The sequence below is a fragment of the Cyanistes caeruleus genome, chromosome 3, assembly GCF_971803275.1.
Source record: "Cyanistes caeruleus chromosome 3, bCyaCae1.hap1.1, whole genome shotgun sequence".
NCBI lineage: Eukaryota > Metazoa > Chordata > Aves > Passeriformes > Paridae > Cyanistes > Cyanistes caeruleus.
Genome location: NC_141703.1, coordinates 32,441,201 through 32,460,593, shown reverse-complemented (window position 1 = coordinate 32,460,593; position 19,393 = coordinate 32,441,201). Strand labels below are relative to the sequence as shown.

The following is a 19,393-nucleotide window of genomic DNA, read 5'->3' as shown; positions in this document are numbered from 1 at the left end:
CATCAGTGGGAGAAATCTCAAACAGGGGCTCATACAGCTGTATTCTAGTCCTGTTTCCACTCTTTTCAGCATTGAATTACTTGAATCATGGCATAAAAAAATACTTTCAAATTCTGTAAATGATGCCAGCTTTCAAAAGAGCTGCAAACACTGGATTAGATTACAGCTCAAATTATGTGGTTAAATTTGAGATAGGGTCAGCAGAGTCAAAAATCAATATGATGAAACTTTTTAAAAATAAATGCATTAACTGTGTAGAAAAAGACATGAACAAGATTCAAGGCCTATGTTTATTTATTCACAGTGCCACCCTTTCTGAGAAATACCAACAAGGTGAAGAGAGTCCTTCAGAAAAGTAGAGAGAAAACAGGTTCAAAAGGTCCATTAGTAAATTATGGATAAGTCTGATTTTTTTAGTTCTGAAAAAACCCACAAAACAGTAAAGTTCTACTAAAGGTTGCATAGATTATAGAATTTCTTCTTGAAGGTTTTTTTACAGCTGATCAAATAGACTTCTGTTAAGGTTTATGTAAGTGTCCTTGAATCTGTTTCAACACAAAAAAGTACTGTATTGCCCCTTCATATTTTTGCATCTTTACATTTCTATTCTTTAGTATTATGAAGCACCACTGCCTTTACAAAGAGTGGAGACTTGGGGACTCTCAAAGTCTCCACATCATCAGAAGCACTCCTGTTCAGCTATGGAAAGGTGATATTCCCAGTACATAAGTATCTGGAGCTGTTTGAGTGTTCAATAGAAGTAGTCACTAAACACATACCAGTTTTTTACTCCTTCTCAGAAGTTCACTCACAGAAATGGTGAAAGAAAAAAAAGAATTCTTTTTAGATGCACATTATGTTAGTGTTAATATTAGGTGATACAGGCTTTTCTAGGGAGGACAAAAGGTTTGTCATTTACCACACAATTCATAAGATGTCAGAGGGGAATATTTGGTTGGACAGTGGCTAACAGAGGTCTTCCACTAGCAGATCTTTGTGATTTGAATCAACTTAATTTCTGAAGTTACAAATAAGTATTCTCTCATAAATAGCTATAAAAAAAGTTTTTACTCCTATTTTTTTTCTTGGAATCTTTTTTATTCTTACCTAGCATTTACTGTTTGAGTATTAAAATTATAGGAATTTGCAATGGAGAAAAATGTCAGGAAACCTATGGCTTTGTTAAATAAAATATTTTTTCCTTCTCTATCTCTGCAGTGAAGCCTTTATTTCCTGAACAAAATATCTTAGGGATAACTCCCATTTCATAAGAGATGTGAAGTACTCACAGCCAAGGCAAGGATGACTGATTGTTAGGTGCCACTCTAGTTGTTAATCTCTGAAGGGACATTCAGGCTATTAAACAGCATGTCCCAGTCTGCCAGCATCCCTGCAGCCAGCTTACCAGCTTTTGTGTTTGCCAAAGTAAAAAATGCCTTACAGGACTCTGGCAATCAGGCAGAGTTGCCATGGTAACTGGAAAAATGGTGGCAAAATATAAACAAAGCTCTAATAATACTTTAGGAATTATTTACCTTTTTATATCCAGTATTCAGTGGTATTGCAGGCTCATTTGTTAACTATTTTGTGTCTCATAAACTACTGTTGATATTACGTGCCCTGTGAGGTCTCTTGCTGAGCTTTAGTGTCCTTGTTAAGCAGATTTAACTGCTTAAAAAATTCTTTCAAAAAAATTACATATCACTACAGAAATTTTACTCAGTTTTGATCCTTATTTATTGTGTACATTTATTGTGATAATTTAATTTTGAAACCCTGCCAGTTTAACCCTGCCAATTTTAATCACTGGAGCATAAAACTGAAATAATATGGATAAGACCATCCTAAAAAAGGCAAAATTCCTTAATCTGCGTTTTTGCTGGTTCCTGCTACACAGTCTTAATTTACACTGTCTACTTAACTTTACAGCTTGTGATGGAAAGACAGAGTACACCTTTACTTTTTGTTGTTCTGTTGGGTACCAGACTAGTTCATGGTCTCCAGTGTTTGAATTTGTGGGGCACATTTATTTCAAAATGTATCTAGCACATAATATCTTGGCAGCAAACCTGGGGAACACACCCGCCATGACCACATATACCCCTTGAAGAAGAACCCTTGCTGCAAATTGTGTGGAATATCCCTACTTAAGAGCAATATTTTCATCTTTCCCAAGGAAGATTATAAGCAAAAGTCTAGTGACAACCACTGCAATCAAATGACAACTTTGTATAAACACAACTGCATAACACAATTACTTTAAATGCTCCCCGTGAAAGTTCTTCACATACTGCGCGTTCCGGTTTTAGCTCCAAGAGCTCTGTAACACTTTATTAAAAACAGACCTCAGAGACACTTCTTAAACAAGAACAGAGAATATTACTCCAGTAAATCAGGTTTCAAACTGTTTTGCAAAGCAGTTAGGCATTAATGAAATTGTTCCAAAGGTCACTAGATTTAGTACGATTTCCCACTAAGTAGAGATGAGAGCTCAGTGAACCATTAATAGCAAATGATTGAATGAATTTCACCTTTCCATTGTAGTTACAAGCTCCTCCAGCAAGTCACCATAATCTCAAGGATGTTTTGAAATCATTGCCTTGCTTGTTTTCTAATGCTATCCTCTCATGTAGTCTTTGGGTGGCCCATCTCTTGGTATTTCATCAATAGACCCCACACCACTTGGGGTCTGCCTTGTTCCTTCATCTCCCCGTGCACTGGAAATCCAAGTCAGCAGCAGTACACATACTGCACCCATGGTAGAGTGCCACAGCTCACCAAATGTACCTGAAGGATGAGAACTAATCATAGCAAAGGGCTAAGAACTCACAGAGTATTTCTGAAAGTTTTATATTAATGCAGTAGGCCACAGGATGTGATGCATTTGTTCATTGCTTATTTTAGCAGGAAAAGGTTAAAGAAGGAGCCAGATACTTGAGGGGGTTCGTCTGCAGCTTTAAAGTCTAAAAAAAGAGTGCTGTCACTGCATACCCTGTAATCAATGTTTTTTAAAGCTAAGAGAGCAATTCAGCTGAATGATAAAACTGCTTACCACAGTGATTAAACAAAGAACATGCAGTATCTTAAGAGCAGCAGCCCATCAAAATCAACAGGCATCAGCAGAGGTTCCAAAAGCCTTATGATAGACTAGATAACCATATACACAATAAAAATGCTTCTTGAGAAGGAAAGGAGGTGCAGCCTGTCTCCAGGCACCTGCAATAAGTAATCAGGAAGGTCTAACTCAGTGAGCCTGAGAGATGTCATTACAACATAAACAGAGTGGAGATTTTCTTGGCTGCACACTTCAAACTTTATGTATTATTCATCTGGATTTCTTTCTATAACATGAAACTCAATGATCAGTTTTGGTGTTATATCACATTTGCCTTTTATTTTTTTAAAGACTCACCACTGGTTTCCTCTGATACAAAATACCAGCTAGACATTTTGCCAGGGAATTTTAGTGTTTTTGCAGATTAAAATAAGTTTTTGTCCTTTAGACACATTGATATTAAATAACTGTACTCCTCAAACTCAGATACTGCATTGTTCATGCAGGGATCAGTTCAGAGACAGGGCTAATGGTTCTCCACGTGCAGGTGTAAGACACATCTTTGCTCTGGCTCCCTGGCTTGGCTGTCTCTGGGATAATCATCCTATTAAAGTTAATGCAACAAGATCCTCCTCTCACCACTGAGTGACATTTGCTTTGCTGTTTTAATTGTGATGATACCAAAACATCTGGTTTATAATAGGCAATAAAGGGAATACAGTCAGCTCCTGACGGCAGAGAAGCCTCTCCCTGTTTAAAGGACCATTGGAATAACCATGAAGAAAGGAAATCTAAAACAGGAAATGCAAAAAAGGAAAGCAGAATAATTTGTGAAAAAGGGTAGCTAGCTCCTTCTTTTTCCTAACAAATGGTTTCTTCTTTCCAGTAGACTGCAACTTTTCTGTATTTTGGGTGACTGTCTTCTGCTGGGGGAGCAATTCCCTAGAGCTAGCTATTTTTACATCATTGTTTTGATGTTTAATACCTCTTGATGTTTTTTTTTCTCAATGTCTAGATGCATGGCTAAGCGCTCTTTGAACCATTCATATTTTTAGTTGCCAGAACACCTGGGACAGAGTTTAAAAATCAAATTTTGTAAAAGAAATACAGTCTATCTCTTGAAAACCTGCCTCCCAATTGTTTCACTTGGTGTTTCTGAGTTCTTACATTAAAAGAAACACAGAGTAATAATTTTTTCTCTCTGGGCCACTGATCACTTAATAGCTATATGTTATCCATCCAAAACTATCATGACAGCTTTCCATAAATTTCTGTGATTTCTTTTTTTAAAAAGCCTGAATAATTTTTTAGCATCCACAAATTGTCTAACCTCATTATTCATTTTTCTTTCCAGGTAATTTATGGATCTGTTAAGGAGGAGATCTCCCTCTGAGACCCTACTGCTAACCTCTCCTCTTGTAAGACTTTACAATATGTTTTCATTTGTTTCCTACTTCTTAGTATCAGTAACAGTCACATTTCTGGCTATGTTTGCCTTGCCCTCTGTACTTCAGTTTAGCTTCAGAATGATTTCCAGAATACCCTTTTATAAAATTTTATCTGAAAACATCCATCTGGTTTTCTGCTTTTAGGTCTTCTAACTTACTGTAGGAGAAAATGAGAGTGGGAACTTGCAGTGAAGTAGTATTTTATTTTCTACTTGCCTAAATCTTTTTTTCCTAATTGTAGATGTGTAAGTGCTATGCTGACAATGTTCAATGAAGTAAGGAAAACAGCCTATTGCCTATGTGAATAAGGAATGGAATTGGCTTGTTAAAGACTTGGTTACCTATCTAACAGCACAAGGATTGAACAATAATGAGACAAATAAAAGTAGAAATATCTCTGATTAAAAATTGTGTCTGATTTTGTGTTTGAAAAACAACTTTGACAGCTGTGAGCTAGTTTTAGCCACAGGTATGTTCATGCCCTTGTTTGCATTTGGAGTGTATTAAAGAAAAAAACATCAGAGCAGCAGCTGGGAGGAAGATGATTAATCACAGAGGGAGCTAAGCCTAACCCCCCCTGTAGAACCGGCTTTCCCTTAATGCACAACCTTGCTCATGCTGAGCAGTATCTTGCTCCACGAATCATCTCTCCAAGATTAATGCTGCCATTAGTTTCAAAAATGAAGACAGGGGGGTTTGCAAGGCACTTAATCAAAAGGCAATGGGATTATATGTTTTGCAGTCAAAGGACAATCAATCCCAGACTATGAATGGCAATAATTTGTTATAAAATAGGAAATAAAGCTCACTACTAGTTTTGAATCATTTTGATGCTCCTATTACCAATTTTTTTCCCTGATTTAGATTCAAACTAATATAGTGGGATCAGAAGTTAATTGGTGCAGAGCTGATTCAGAGGTGGATCAGATTGCCTTAACTCTGGGCATTAAAGGTGCAGGGCAGCTGATGAGGGGCACTAACAGTTTCAGGCATCTGATTTTAACTTGCTACCACAGTTTTTCCATGGCCCTCAACATTCACATAAGTTGTACTAATGAACTTAGAAGAAGTAACTAATTGCTTCCAGCTACCTTAACTGCAGTAATTCCTCTTTTCATTAGACCCTGCTTTTTTCCCTCCCCCCCCATTTCTTTGTTTTAATTCTTTATATGTCTCAGCTCATCTCTTTATTTACTTTGGGAAGGCACCATGTCTTTATCCACACATTCTGAAACTTCCTCATCAAGGTCCTAAAGTATGCACAAATGGAGTCAGCAGGGCTACTTAGCTTCTTAATACAAGCACATACTTAAGTACCTTGATGAACTCTGAATTTCTGGATAAATGCTCTATATAAGATCAGATCTTTGATTAAGCTGGGAATAAGTAGTTGGAAGCTCAACTTAAGCTTTGATTAAGCTGGAATTAAGCAGTTCACATCTGTGTTATAAAGACGTACAAATGCAGGAGAACACACTGGAGAACTTGGATGTTTTCCTTTGAAAATACTTATGAGGAATACAGCAATACTGAGACACAGAATAGGTGAGAACTTTATGGGGCTAGCGTTAGGTTTTCCGACATTCTGTGATCTCCTTTCCCACTGATTTATGGACTCACAGATCAGTTTCAATCAAATGTAAAAAAAGCAAAAAAGAAGCTCAAACATATGAAATTTTCACAAGTTTCACGAGCCAGTAGAAACCACAAGTCCATGGCTGGCTGAGTCCTGTACATGCAGACAAAGTAAGACTGTGTCTCCCACTGTGAGTGTTCCTAGGTCTTGAGGCACAACCTGAAGCTCTTGTAGGCACTGGGGACAAAGAAAAACTGTGTTGAAAATGGAGTTTTATTAGCTCTATATCTCATTGCAACAGTTTGTTACCACAGGTGTCAGAACAGGCTGCACTTAAACAGTATGAGCATGTACAGGACTTGGCTTGCTAGTTATATTTTAGCCTTTGTTACAGTGAGTGATGGAACACTATTTAAATCCCTTGTTTTTTCATTAATATCTTCTGTAATTCATCACAGGACTTGAGAGACAGCAATACGATTTCTCTGAGTAGAAGTTGCTCCTGGGGTTTAGACACAAATTTTTCAGTTCCAGCTGAAATAAACCTGGCATTCAGTCCCTTTTGGCAATTAGTCATGCTAGAATTGCTACTTATAGATGCCTTGTTTAAGGACTCTGATTACTTGACCTAGGCAAGATGTCAGGTGCCCACCAACCTGTTTTATCACTGTTCTCCTCAGCAGGACAGGGGGAAAGGAAAATAGAATGCAAAAAGCTGATGGGTTGAGATAATGACAGTTTAATAAAGCAAAATCAAAGGCCAGATGCAGAAGCAAAGGTAAACAAAATATTCATTTTCTACTTCCCATCGGTAGGTGATGTCCAGCCACTTCCCAGGGGGCAGGGTTCCAGATGAAAAATGTCATAATACTGAATGGTCCCCATCCTCCTTCTCCTCCTTTCTCTTAGCATTTACTGCTGAGAAGACATCGCATGACACAGAATATCCCTTTGGTCAGTTTTTAGCTGCCCTGGCTATGTTCCCTCCCAAGATCTTGCCCACCCCCAGCCTTCTGGTGTGGAGGAAATGGGAGAGAAATGACTGATGCTGTGTGGGCTCTGCTCAGCAGTAGCCAAAACTCTGGTGTGTCACCAACACTTTTCTATCTAGCAGTACAACGCACAACACGGCGAGGTTTGCTTTGAGGAAAAGTTGCTCCATCTCAGCCATACCCAAGTGAAAAGTATCCTGTAACTCACCTGGGTCCCTGTGCTTCTTTGTGGAGGAAGATGGAGCAGTAACATTATCTGTCTAGTCTATGTTGGTGACGTATGGGTGCTTTCCAATGCTTTCTCTAGTCTAGAGTAAGTGCTCTCTGCTCCCAGTGCAGTCACTTGCAGCTATTCTATATGACAGATATGCATAATAGCTGTGAATATTTTCTCTGAAAGCAAGTTCTACAGCTCATAGTTGTAGCTCAGGAAAAAAAAAAAACAAACCAAACAGCAAATCCAACAAAAAAAACCTTTGTAATGTAGATTTTAAGGAAATTCTAGTGTTCTGTTTTCTACTGGTTATTCAACAAGAATATCATACTTGGAAATCACCTCCCATGATATGACCCTGTGGAACACTAATACAAGGCATTAAAAAATATTTGTTCATTATCACACATCGGATCAACATCCTTGAGGGATTCTGTAGAGACAAACAGCATTGAAACAATTGCCTGTCATTAAATTGCACCTAAAATATTAATGTATTAGGAAGGAGACAAACTTCACACATTCAAAACTTCATAATCAGAGGATGCCTGTTGAGCTGGAATATGTACTTTATGATATATGTTATTTTATTTCAAAAAGAAGATTATTCAGCTTTTCCTAAAAACATGCCAGATATCATGTACATGCCATAGGCAGATGGTAACCCCTAAGAAGACATATGTATGCACATATGCTTTAATATTTGTATTCACAAATGACTTTAATATTAAAATCACTCTAATCCAGAAATTCTATTCCTGCATTCTGTGAACACCAGAATGTGTGATTGCTGAGGACATCTAACCAAGGAAAGCCCCACTGAGAAAGCTTTACAGCTATTAATTATGCTTGCACATCACTGAGGGAGAGAAAAGATGAGTAATTCCTTTTACAGCCCATTTACAACACTCAATATTTGTCAAGCAGCTCCGCTTGTGACTCTGAATTCGAGACAAGTCAGGCTGTCAGGACTCCATTGAAAATCTGTACTAGACAGTAGTGACACTCCTCCCAACCCAAAATCTGGCAATGAAAAGGACAGAACACAAGACTCCATCAGAGTCCATAGGTCTAGCCACATAGAAGTTATTAGAGGAAATACAGAGAACACATGTAGTGAGAAACATGGAATAAAGTTATGTTAAAACTTTCTTCCCTAGTAGTTTTTTGTCTGGCTGCTTCTTTTTTATTTTTTTTTTCCATTCACATACTAATGTAAAGAGGAAAATGGGAGAGGGTGGGACTGAAGGAAAACTGAAGGATTTCTTCCTTTGTGAGGCAGAGCATTCAGCTTTTAGCTGAAATACAGATAGGTCCATCAAACAATAAGGTAACATCCCTCTGTACATACATAACATGCTGATAAGAGGAGCAACAGCTACTGATTCTGGAAGCAGCTGTTTGCTATATGTATTATACTGTGCTATAAAGCACTTAAGGTCCAGAAAAAAATAAAATGTAATCTTACTAAAACAATGGGAATTATCTTCTCAATTTATTTTGATCTCAGAGTGGGTCAGGTATTTTATTATGTTTCCTTCAGTACATACCTCAACAGATAAGCAACATATATTCATTCACCAGGCTGACAAAATAATTAAATGATCACTGGGGTATTTGGTTGGCTTAGCGAAATCTAAGCAGCATCTCCAATAATGAAATGTGACAGAAAAAAACCTGTCAGATATATTCAGTTAACATTCCTTAGGTAACAGATATGAAGACTTGATTTAGTGTGCTGGGTTTTAGAGTAAGCACACAAAACACACTACAGCTTTTTTCTTCATGTGAATTTTCTCTAAGAGACGTTGCTTTCAGTTTCAGGATGAAATAAATGATTCAGTTTTGATCTCTGATGGAATGTGAAAATAAAAACCTCTTTTCTTTGCTTCCATTAGAACTGAGATGAAGTTCTTAATATATCAGGAAGGTTAATATATTAGTTTTCCTCAGCAATCTCTCCACCAAGTCAGCAAGAACCATCACCAGCTAATAAATGATCCAAGGATAGTAACATAATCTCCAACTGAAAAATAAATATCAAGATAGGAGTCATTTGGGAGGTGACAAAAAATAATTGAAAACAGAATTCTCTATTTAAAATAAATTAAACTGAATTTTTTAGCTGAGTCAGTGTGGCTGAATCTGGGAGAGTGACAAATCCAAACAACAAAAACCTATCAGCCTTACTTACTAACAGTATATAAGAGAAAGTATAACTGCGCTCACTTTTTCTGTCTTTGGATTGAAATATATAGTTGTTAACTTGTGAGACAGATCCCATGATCAAGATGCTGAAGGGGGATTCTCAAACCAGGCTGGAGGTGATTTCCTGCAGTTGCTGCCTGTCCAAAAGGAGTTACATTCTGCCAGTGGGAAGGCACAGCACTGCAAGGAGAAAGATGGTCAGTGTCTTCTGAGAGTGAGGAACAATGGCTCTCTCACGAGGTACCATGGCAAAAGGGACTAATCCCTGATGGCTTCTTGCTGCCTTATCGATGAGCATCTCATAGGGTAACAGCTGAGCTCCTCAACCCCATGACATTATTTATGTGCTTGATCATGGGATGCTTTCAGGTTTCCAGGCATATATTTGTGCACCCACTGAGTGACATCGTCCTGCTAGGCCAAGATCTGACTGACCAGCCCTCCTCACCCCTATTTTTCATAGACAGAAAACCCATGGCTATAGAGAGGGTTCCAACAATCTGTTGAGCAAGTCTTTTGGATTATTGAGCAACCAAAATCATTGAGACACTGAAGCTTTCCCCACTGAGGGAGACTTGATGCAAGTGCCTAGAGATAAAAGTATGCAAATAACAGAAAAAGAAATTTTTGCGGAATTCATACATCATATGGGTGTCAACAAAATTTCTCCCTCAACCTCCTGAAAGTTGATTGACCATATCCTTTTATATCTATGCATCTTCAAGGCAGCAGTAGGGAATTAAACCTCCAGGTGGAAATTTAAAGTTAATTTGAGAAGCAGCACAGAAGCACAAGACCCAAATATACAGTTGCCAGTATTCAATATATCTGTGCTGATACTGACTGGATGGTGTTCTCTGCCTGCCCTCTGCCTCCCTCACCACCAAGACCAAGCAAATGCTTGTGCTTTTAATCCTTCCTGTGTACTTAAAAGGGAAATAGGCTTGGTTATATCTCCAGCCTTATGTTGCAATCAATATTGGTAGTGGTTCTTACAGTCCAGTTGACTATAAAGGCTGAGAGATGTTTCTTCTCTCTAAACTGTTAATACAAGGGACTGAAATGTGATTTTAGTGCTTTGACTACGTCTCTGCAAATAAAGTCACACACTGAAATTGCATGTTTGTGTTTATTCTTATCAGGCATCAGGTTGGCACATGCAGAGTAATAGCAATGCTCTTGTTCCAATTTGGTTCATGTCACTACTGTGACTCTGAATGGATGTTTTATACATCATGTTTCTGCGAATTGCTTTCAAAAAAGAAGTTTTGCATTTCGTTGGGCTACAAATCAGAGAAGAAAAGCTGAGATGCACAATATAATCAGAACCATTGATTTATTTCCCTTAAAATTAAACATAAGAAATCTTCTAGATATTTAAAAAAATAAACTACTGTAAACAATATAATGTGCCAAACTATTGACATTATACTTGCAGGTCTGTAGAGAAAACTACAAGTTGATCTAGAAATAAGTGATAGACCAATTCTATTAGTTCCAATTATTATGCTGAATCATTGAAAATTTTTTCTTTTTTTTTCAGTTTGCTCAAAGTCAGGAGCAATGAACCATAGTCTTTTCAGCATTCTTCATACCCATTGGTTTCAAAGCATGCTATTTACCTGGGAACATGTGAGTAAAGCTCATAACTCCATAAACAGAGGGTAGCCCTGACACCATTGAGCTTTCCTGCGTGGCAGCAGACTTGCACACCAGGATCACCCCTTGAGCAGGGATACCTCTCAAGGTTAGTCTTTGAGGTTCAGAGAATCCTAATTCATTAAGTGAATTTGGAATAAGAACACATACACTTTGCTATTTGAGCTAAGTGATATAAAACACTGATTGCACACACGTAATCCTTTAGACATAAACATTGACCAAGTCCAGGACTGAGTCTGAATCCAGCTGCACCTAAATCTCCTTCTGAGGAATTTTGAATGCATTTCTAAAAGGTACTTCCATAAAGTGCTTTCCAAACCTCATGATTCAACAGGGAGCTATCCATGGCAGTTTTGTCTGACCCTGTTCTCTATGCAGACCACACTCCAGTGTACCTTGGCAGCAAATCCTGTTAAACCACTGCCACATTTTCCACTGAACTTTGTTGCCTCACTGGCTTGTATCAACAGAATATATTGCTAATCTCTTAAGAGTGAAATGTTTGACTCTGTGACAATCACGCAACACAGTCTGTGTAGTCTATATAATGTTGGTGGTCTGCAGCATGGGCACATATTTCCTATACTGATATGAAAAGTAAAATCTTCAGAAAAATACTACTTGTATTTACAGGAGCAGTGGTACAATAGAGGAAATTAGAAAGATCAGAAAGAAATGCAAAATACAGAGCACTACTGAAATTTGTAGTATTAAAATTTCCTGTATAAAACACCTTGCTTTCAAGTACTTAATCCAGACTCACAGAATCACTAGGTTGGAAGAGACCTTTGAGATCATCGAGTCCAGCCCAGCCCTAACACCTCAACTATACTCCCTGCTCCTGGGAGAGTTATGTGCCTACCAACACTGCCTAGCACTGAAATTGGCACAGCCAAATAAAGCTAGAATCCACAAGCAAGAGAGCTACAAAGACTTAAAGCAGCACAAGCACTATGTAACTGCAACTGAGTCTTTAGCTCACCCCTCAATGCACGTCTCATTGCTTCGCATGGGAGCAAGAGTCCAGTATCCAGAGAACAGGGCAATAATTCAACGTGTAATGGCAGATCCTCCCTTTGAGACTGGTAGTGGAAAGATGGTTTTCCATCCAAACCAATATAGCTTATTCATAGCTAATGTTATCTTAGTTAGACACAGTGATTGATGACACACAATGATTAGATGCAGTAATTAAATCCATTAATTAAATATTGTTGGTTACTCGCTTTTCATTAGCAAGTTTCATTCTTTCAAAATATCATTATAATTGAAATTATTTGTTTCACTTTAGTCATAAACACTGAAATTCACCGAAGAGCTAAGAATGGAAGTGCAGTTCTATTCCTAACTCCCCAAAGCCTTTTCTTATCCCTACGTAGTGCAAGAAATATGTGAATTCATAAGGTGCTTCTTTGTTTGACTTTAATCCCCATTAGGAGGATGACTGTGCCCAAAAGGTGACTTGGAGTAAGAACACCTAGATTAGAGCCCAAAACCTCTGAAAGAGAATACCTACCTCATTCAGTGAGCTTATTCAGACCACACCAAAACAATACAAGCTCCAACTACCACATTCACATGACATGTAGGTGAAGAGTAGAGGGAAGTGATATTCAATAACATTAGTTTATGATGCAGGAAAAATTCGGAGAAAATCCCTCCCTCACTCTCTAGGTACCCAAATTCCCAAGATTCATTAACTGCAGGATTGCCCTGTGTTGCAAAGTTGGATAAATCAGGACTGCAATGCCCTCTGGTAAGGACAGGTCAAATATAACACAAGATTCACTAGATCAATCAAGAGCTGATACCAGGGCCTGTGGCAAGGATTGTCTTGATCTTCATTCCTACATCTTCTTTAGTATTTTTCCACTGTCATCACTCTATTGTGTGGGAGGATTTAAAGCCCTTGAAGCTGAAGGAGGACTCAAACCCAGTGCTTTCATCTGTAGGGCAAAAGCTGTTACATTCTAGGGATGAAAATAATTTTGGTCTGTACCACTTGCACAAACCCTGTGTTAAGTTCCTCAGACCTAATTCAAGAGAGACCCCCAGGCAATGGTATCAGTTTTCTGAAGTCCTGAGTAAGATGCCTAAGAACTCAAAAGAAAAACACTCTTTAAATATCTCTATCCCTATTTCATCTAGCAGTTTCCAGCTCTGAGTATCAGCCTGTGGGGATCCTGTCAATCTGTACCAAACTACCCCTATCAAGAATCAGACTGCCTGGATGTGCTCTGGATAAGATGCTTCATGTTAAACTTGAAAGCACATAATTGGATATAACACAGATTTGAGAGGCCTTGTTAATTAATATGGAGGTACCTATGTAACAGAGCATGGAGTCAATGAGAACTGGGAACACTCCTCTCTCCTAAAAATATCCTTGAAGAAAAAGGGAATTACTGAAACTGTCCCTGAATTTTTATCCCCCTGAAATTCTCCAAGCAAAGCACCTTAACCTTTCTCAGAGGCTCCTGTTCAGAAGCAGAGATTTCCCAGCATCTTCCTAAAAGGAAAAATGTGATGGTTTTCCCTAAGCTGTGACATGTGAATTTTAAAGTCAAAATTCAATCTCCATCCAACAAACAAGAGTACTCCTGGCTGAAAGTTTGTCAGTTACCTCTGTGCAGGAAGAAATACTTGGCTGGTTTCCTACTTCTTGTTTTATATTTGTCAGACCACCAGAACTCAAGGGATGAATGAAGTTTTAAATTACACAACAGATTCACAAACTTTGCAAAACAGGGAATTCTCTTAATTCTGGAATGATTCCATGTAATACCATCATCTTTTGCTAGCAGGATGCCAACTGTGAAATGAGAGCTGGGGTGTAATTACAATAATCATGACAGGAGAAGAAGCAACAATTGAAGAAGCAGCAACAGCCATGACAAAGAGTGGGAAAACTCCAGAAAAAATGCAAATAGTAAGCAAACCAAACCCTTACCACCACCTCAAAGCATCTCCCTGCCTCTGTCCTCCTCCCCCACAAAAAAATCCCCCACAACTCATCATCAGATATCTGGGGTCATATGAATAACCCTAAATAAAGATACATTATTGTGCAGTATGTCTGCTGCACTGTGGCATATGTATAATCATGAGCACTTCATTCTCTGGACCAACATGTTAAAAAATATAATTATGTCTAAATAAAGTTAATGGGCTGGAAAATGGCTCAACAGCTTAAAATATCTAATGACTTTGAGAGCAGCTTAATTATAACTACATTAATTCTAGGCTCATGAATGTACTCATTTATTGTAATAGTCATGAAAAAATATTTGAGTCCCAGTACTGAATTTTGCTAGAAGAGCTTTTTAAAGTATTTTTCCTATTTCTTTCTAATCTACTTGCCTTTAAAAGATCCTATGCTCCAGCAGTATAAAGGATCAGAAGTTTCAGCTGGTTTAATCACATAGCAGGCACGGCAATCTGGCAAGATGCCCACCTGTGCAAAGCTCAGGAATTAAAATAGTTTTAGGAAAAGCAATGTGCCAATGTGCTGGTTCTCCAGCAGAAGAGAAAAAGTGCAAGGGCACTAAAGGCCATATCTTTCAAACACTTATCAGTGTTTTGCTGCCAAAACAGAAGGTAGTGTTCCACACAAATCTATCATCCTGGCTTCAGTGTTATTCAGTGTTTTTACTAGGAGAAAATAAATAAGCCGAAGTTAAACTTTCACATGAAATAAAACTCAAAGAAAACTGAACAAACTGGGGAAAGGGTTTGAGGAAAAGAGAACATAGTCCAATAGGAAGCAACACAGATGCTGAACCTGTGTTATTCAGCTCTGAGCTGAATGGAAGAACTGCATTTTTACTTGAAATTAAAAATTTGTAAAAAAATTGGAGAAAGGAATAACAGTCAGAAGTGTGTGAACTGGAACTGTCTGTTTAGAGAAGCGCATGGAAGGCATAAGAAAGCTAGGTAATTTCAACTTTATAAAAAACAGGTATAGGGCTAATAAATCCATCTACATTAAAGTCAACATAATGACTTTAAATTGTACTAGAAGAATTCAGTCAGATATCACAAAAAGTGAAAAGCAAACCTAATGGTGAGGTTTGAGTAATGAGAGAGCCATGAATACGACCCTCCTGGGCAGGCAGCTTCCAGTCTCCACTGCTGAAAACTAAAGAACAAACTTGGGCTGTGTTCCTGGGGTCATCAGAGCCCTGAGTGGCCTTGAAATTGTACCTCTCTCTTTTCATCAATGACCAGAAGCTGCTGCAAGTTTATAATGATTTTGGTTTTTGTCTAGAAGAAGGGAATACATCCTCCACAAAGGAGCTCTTGAGTAAAGCCTTTAACTTCTATGGTGGTTCCCCACTCAGTGCTGGGATGCCTCATTTACAGGAAGGGAGCTGCTTCTTTGCCTGTTCTGAGTTTAAGAAATAAGTATTCAAATAACAAACTTTGAACAAAACAAAACAAACAGCAAAAAAAGACAAACCCATTATAATATAAAGGGGGGGAACAAGCTGATGGATTGTTCTTGTCAGATCTTTGTGGAAAGGCATAATTTTAAGACAGCTACAGGAACAGAAAATGAATTGGCACTTCACACTCCAATATACTGTGAAGCCTCATGAATGCTATTTTTATTCTTCTGATATTGCCACTAAGACCATACTCATTGCAGACAAATATCTCCTTTCTGATGCCTACATGAGTGCTGAGTCTTGGAGAAAGCACTGATAAAGACAGCTGTGTGAGAGCACCGGGTGGGTGCCCATCCTCTGGATGTGCAGACCTACTGAGGCATGACATGGGTCCTCTCTCCAGTACCAGCACGTGGCTTTCCACCCTTCAAAACCATGACTAAACAGAATTTCATCTGTTCTTCCTTTCTGCATGCAGAAGGTGAGGTGACCACAACAGGGTGACCAGAGACAGCCTCTCCATTGTCACCAATTTACTTGTAAACCTGGACTTGGAATGGAGGAGTACACCAGCATTTAAAGTACAAACACTTATCCTGTTGTGAGCCACACTTTTCCTGCACACCAGGGAGACCAAAACCCTTTTCAAGACATGAGAAGCACACTTGAAGTGAATACTTGACACTTGCCCACATGCTGACATCAGAGCTCAAACACCACTCTGATGTAGTGCTGACATCTGTTTTAGATCAACACTTGAGAGACTGAATATAGCCTGTCAAATAAATATGAAAGCTAATAACTTTAAAGTAGGAAACCTTAATATTCAATATTTCATTTTTTTGCATATTTTATATTTGGTGACAGTATTTAAGTTTAGGATAATACGAACATTGTTGCCATGGAAATTTAATTTGTGAAGTTCCCCAATACGCTATGAATAAAATGATACCAGGAGGCCATGGTTCAGAGATGAGAACTCTACTGGAATTTCCAGATGTTATTAAATAAAAATTCAAACAATCTTATTATGATTATTTCTTTGCTGCTCTTGTATCCACACGTGGAGAAGCTGCAACACAAGAGCACTTGAGGTCAGGTAGCAACCACCCTAGAGCACGCATGAAGTCCAGAGCTGTAGGGGCTTTTATTCAGCAGACATGGGACAAAGGAGGAAAAGATCCTTCCTTGTACTGCTCATTTATCTTCTTCATCTAGTAATGCAGTATTTTTGCATTAGTTTAATAACTGAAAATGAATTGAAATACAAAATAATGGTAAATAATAAGGGCTACTAATATTAAAAAAAATAAGTGATGCACATTGCAACTGTTCACCACCCACTGACTGATACCAGATCCCCCTTCCCAAGCCAGATCAGCTCCCCTTTCAGGTAACTCCTCCCATTTTATATATTAAGCATGACATTCTATGTTGTGGGATATCCCTTTGGTCAGTTTGGGTCACCTTTCCCAGCTATGCTCCCTGCCAATTTGTTTTTTTCTTTGTACCTTCTCACTGGCAGAGTATGAGACAGGAAAAGACTTAAGATAAACACGACTTAGCAAAAATCCAAAACATAGGTGTGTTATCGATGCCATTCTTATTCTAAATTCAAAATACAGCACAGAAAAAGCTACTGAGGAGGAATTATCTTATCTGAAACCTGGACAACAGGTCTGACCAAATCTGACTCCAGGCTGCTGACATTAAGGGTCCAGACACATTGGCAGGGACTCCCTTTGGCTGTGTGCTATATACACTATACAAAAAGCTTGTGTAAACAATTTACTGGGAACCTTTCATATTTAACTTATAATTTGCATTGAGCTGTATTTAAGAGAAATTAATTTTTAAGCAAACAAACATTTATAGCTGTTTAAATAAAAATGTCTCAAATACATTGCACATAGGAAAAAGCTGTACTAAAATGTGTTTTTAAGTAAAACAATTATTAAATAACTTTAGACATAATTTATAAAGAAATTAAATATTATTTTTATTTGTCCAATCTACCAATTTATATCATACCACCCTTACCAAGATTTCAGGTCGACTAATTCAGATCTCCTTGTATCAACAATTAAAATACTGCATCACTAAGTTAAAAAGTCCTCTTTTTTCAGGTCCTATTCAGTTTGACTAGAAATTAATTGAAAAATATAGATAACTCACAGAGACGAGAGGGTTTTCTCTGAAGTTATGGGAGCAGCTATACCTGACAAGGGTTAAGTTTCAGCCATCTGCAAAACTTCAATAAAACTAAATGTTCCCCGTCAGTGGAACTAATGCCAGAATGATTCAATCTTCCAAACCCATCCTCACTGCTTAACTGCCAAAACATTTTTCTGCCTTCCAGTACACATAACAGGCACTGGCTGGCATAACCATTACTTAAATAGCTTCGAACACAGAAATAAATAGAACGTTACCTGCAATAATAAGTAAATAAGTAAGTAAGTAAGTAAATAAATAAAACATTATTTAAGTCAAGGACATGCTATTTATTTAGTCTGTTTACATATATTTATCTGCAATAGAATATCAGAGAGACAGTTGTAGAAAATGTCTGACTATGGGTATGCTCCAATTTCTCCCTCATAGAAAAAGCTTATTTTTCTACCTGCTCTCATACCCTCCTGATTTACACCTCCCTGGCCAAGTGCATCTGCACCAGCACTCTGACCTGAAGAGTGAGGTGAACCTGCATCTGTGCACCAGATGTGAGATGTGGCACAGAGAGGGAGACCTGACAGGCAGCTCAGGAATTTGAGAGGCTGGAAATCCTTAGCATGATTTGGTCTGTTCAAGGTCTCACCACATGAAAGCATCATCTGTCTCAGTGCAGGACATACAAGCAGGCACATGAGCCAGCTGCCATTGACGTGTGTGGTGCAGGCACTGGACCACATGCTACAGGAAAGCAGACCTGACTCTCAGAATTAGTTATTACATTCCTTTTTAAAGGACTGGCTATTAACACTCCCAGCATTGCACATCATAAAGTGCAGCCATGATAAGTCTGTTCCAAAGCACCCTCTATCCTCTCTAGAAGCTGCTAAGATACCTTGACAAAGTGACTACTTTCATTTGCTTATTTATATATTTTAAAAAAATCTCAGTTCTAATTAGAAATGTGGGAGAAAACAAGCTGAAAGCAGCAGGCCCTCAGGTGCTGCCAAAAGTCATCTCTCAGATGAAGTCAGAGAGGCTGTATTAGATTTATATCTGGCTGGAGGCATTCCCTCTTGGGAACCTTAACATTTAACTTCCATCACCGTGCTGTATACACTGGTAAAAGGCTTAATATTTTATTAATAGTATCTCACAAAGTATCTTACCACACATCACATGAAGCAGTCAGATGCTCTACTCCATCAGCAGAACAACCTCTGGCACACAAGTGCACGCTCACATACTTTGTCCACACCTGACTCTCACTGGCTGAGATGGAAAGCCCTCTGAAGTGGGTAAGATAGAGAGTCATTCACCAAGTTATTAGCCTAAGATAAAGTATTTGTGTGATAACATGTCTCTTACTGAGGTCAACAGGAGCCATATGAACACAAGAGTGAAGAATTTGACCCATCCAGTTCTTCATTTCCTTGGGAGTCAGCAACAGCTGGCGTGCAATCATGGTAGAAGAAACAATTACATTACAGGACTGTATTTTTTCAATACCTTTGCTTTTTATTTGACTCTTTCAGTCTTTCTGAGGCTTTTCCTTTGTCAAGTTCTCCAAAAGAGAAGGACTCTGAGAAGGGGGGTAGAAAGGACATTTCCTGTTTAGAACACCTCTTATAAATGCATGAATAAAGCACAAGTCACCTTTGTCAGCTGGAAGGTTCTG

At 38.3% G+C, this 19,393-nt stretch overlaps 1 protein-coding gene and 1 long non-coding RNA gene across 5 annotated transcripts in view; both read right to left on the bottom strand.

Moving 5' to 3' along the window:
• GABRG3 (gamma-aminobutyric acid type A receptor subunit gamma3) overlaps positions 1-19,393 on the bottom strand; it is a 290,524-nt gene that overhangs the window by 88,382 nt on the left and 182,749 nt on the right. The window lies entirely within an intron of this gene.
• Positions 280-3,199, bottom strand: LOC147654061 (uncharacterized). The gene is made up of 2 exons (XR_015284392.1): positions 3,053-3,199; positions 280-2,787 (listed from the first exon to the last, which is right to left on the bottom strand). It is a non-coding gene; the product is annotated as an uncharacterized LOC147654061 (long non-coding RNA).